Below are 3,316 nucleotides of genomic sequence, written 5' to 3'. Positions count from 1 at the left end.
GTGCACACCTCTGCTATCTGATAGTAACACTTGCCCCGACAGGTTGATATGACCAGCTTAGCATACCGGCATGGCCAGCTAGCCGTAAGAACTCGAATGGGGCGATTGATCGACACCATACGGTGGTGGGCGGTGGGTGGATTGGATGGTTGCCTGCATGTCCAAGTCCATGTCCATACCGACGAGAATGAATAATTTTTAGGTTCATTCATAATGCTACGACACTTTAATGAAGGTATGCAGCCCATTTACGAGCGCCCAGCTGAAGAAGCTACAGACACCCATCAACGATGACGGAGCAGCCAAGACCGACAGGGAAACCGTTATGAAAAAGTGGGTTATCGATTGTTTCAACGGCGGGTGATTTGCGGCCTATTCTAAATGCCAACTTTGTGTATGGGACGATGATCTTTTTCAACAATGTACTGTGGAATAATTGAATAGGTAAATGCCTTAGTGCTTTGTTTGGCTTCTGTTTTAACGGAGATGAAAGTTGTTGTAACGTTAAGTAGTAGAAAATTGGCATCCTTGATTGATGCCTCATAATCGACCAGAAATAGATTGTTTCAAATCGAATTTAAAACAATAAAAGCATTCTGACTGATTGGCTTTACTGATGCCTCAACTGGAACAGAGCCTTCTTCTTGGCATAACGTTCTCACTGGGACGAAGCCTTTTTCTCAGCTAAGTGTTATTAGGAGCATTTCCACAGTTATTAACTGAGAGCTTTCTTTGCTAAAGTTGCCATTTTCGCATTCGTATATCGTGTGGCAGGTACGATGATACTTTATGTCCAGGGAAGTCAAGGAAATTTCAATTACGAAAAGATCCTAGACTGACCGGGAATTGAACCCAGACACCTTCAGCATGGCCTTTCTTTGTAGCCGCGGACTCTAACCATTCGGCTGAGGAAGGTCTCACAGTTGTGAAATGCGAATAGCGTGTAGTTGTCAATATATATTTGTAGGAAAGCGCCACTAATGAATAAGAGAGAAACTGCAATGTGTTTATTTTTAACTACGGACACCTTCATCTCTTAAACTATAGAAACTTCACAAAAGATGAAGGAATTGACTTTACTTTTAAGGCCTATTGCATAGTCGCATATTTTTTAGCAGTAGTCAGTCAGTCGAAAATTATTAGAAAAAGAAAAAAAAGCACAATTTTTTGTGACTTATTAGAGTTGTACACCAATTTTTCAACAACTAATGAGTTAAAGCTATTGGTCTTACCGTATTCAGTAAACAGGTTATCACAACTCTGATGAAGTAGATAGTCGCATTTTCGCCTCTCACTCTCAATCTATAATGCTTTACGCAATATGTGCATCTTCAACAGGTAATGAAGTGAATGTTGTAGAATGTATCATAAACTAGGAAGAACAATGAAACACGAGTATTGGGTGGGGACACAATAAAATGCTTTATTGCATCCAGGAAATTAATGAGGCACGGTGAATACATTAGAGATCAGCATCAAAAAGAAATTATTTTCAAGGATGCTAAATGTTTCGTTTGCATCATAGAAATTTAATATTTTCTAGTTTATTTATGCCTAGTGCTGATTTTGAAAAAAAAAAAAAAATGTTTTCATAAGATTTTTCACAGCGAAGATCGGATCCGACAACTCGAGCTATGAGCCCGTCATGGGACGCTATGGTCTCGGAGAAATGAGCGAAAACGGAGCTGTTGGCAGAATGTTGTGCCAACAATGACATGCTGATCGGGGGATAGCTTTCCGATAGATCCCGTGACGGCTTTACTAAAAATCAAATCAACCACATCTGATATCAGCCGAAAGCGAAATGGAGCCATCGTGATGTGCGGAATAAACGTAGCGCTGACATCTCATCCGACCATCACTTTCTCATCGGCGAGGTGCGTTTTCGCTTTGCGCGGACGCGTCAACAGAAAGATGGAGTGGGACGCCGATTTAACACACGCCGACAGGAAGATTCCACAGTGAAAAGGTCCTTCGTCGAAGAACTGGAGACTCGTGCTGCAAATATTTCGGAAGGTGGCAGCGAAGAAGAGCAATAGACCACCATCAAAAATGCCTTCATCACGACCAGCGAAAATAATCCGAATAAGCTACGCACTCGGAGAAAACAGTGGATCACCAATGAATCCTGGAGAGTGGAGAGAAGCCAAAATAGTGGTTTTGAGAGCGGGTGAAAACCAGAGGAGCCAAGGCACTTTCCCGTCAAAGATACTCGGCTCTAGGAAGGGAAGCTACGAGCTCGTGTAGGCGGGAGAAACGAGCGTGGGCGGACTCCCTTGCTGATGAAGGTGAGAAAGCCGCAGCAACCGGCAACAAACGTCTCTTCTACGATATTTCACGACGCCTTAGCGCGGCAAAGAGGAACACGACGATGCCCGTGAAAGACTCGAATGGACAGCTGTTAACCGATCTCACTGAAACGCTGGTTTGAGAACAACTTTTTCAAGTTCCAACCCGGCCACTAACACTTCAGCATGATCCGCCTAGAGTTCGGCGTATTAGTCACGTCAACACCGAAGCTCCTTCACTGCAGGGGATAGACACAGCCGTTCAAAGTTTGAAATCTAACAAAGCCCCTGGGGTCGATCGCATATCAGCTGAGATGCTCAAAACAGACCCCGCAATATCCGCTCAACCTTTGCATCAACTATTGCGCAATATCTGGGACACCTCAACTTTTCCGGCCGATGCAAGGTATATTAGTGAAGTTACCCAAAAGATCTCATTGTATACAACAATGGCGGGGCATCATGTTTTTTTTTTTTGCTTACACGTTAATGCTTCCATTGGGCATTTATGCCCTTTGAAGGAAGCACAGTCGGAAAACATTCCTCACGAAAAGTTTACCGGCCTGAGGGGGGAATCGAACCCATACTCCCTAGCTCGATGCGGCTAAATGCCTGGTGACACTAACCGCACGGCTACGAAGCCCACGTTGCTATATATTGTTCGCAAAGTTCTATGCAAAGTAATCCTAAACCGGATCCAGTAGAATATGGATGCGACTCTCCGTCGGCAGCAAGTGGGATTCCTTGCCGGACGATCCTGTATGGACCATATTGTCACGCTCCGTATCATCCTGGTGCAAGTCTATGAATTGCAAGAGTCCCTGTATATGGTATTCATTGACTACGAAAAAGCTTTAGACCGACTCAATCACGAAAATATGTGGGGTGCCCAGAGGCGCAAGGGCGGTCCTGAAAAAATCATCCGCCTCATCGAAGCGCAGTACGAGGCCTTTACGTACAGAGTATTGCACAACGGGGTCTTGTCCAAGCCCATCCGGGTTGTAGTTGGAGTGAGGCAAAGATGTATA

This window comes from Aedes aegypti, chromosome 2, assembly GCF_002204515.2.
Source record: "Aedes aegypti strain LVP_AGWG chromosome 2, AaegL5.0 Primary Assembly, whole genome shotgun sequence".
NCBI lineage: Eukaryota > Metazoa > Arthropoda > Insecta > Diptera > Culicidae > Aedes > Aedes aegypti.
This window is presented reverse-complemented; position numbering follows the sequence as displayed.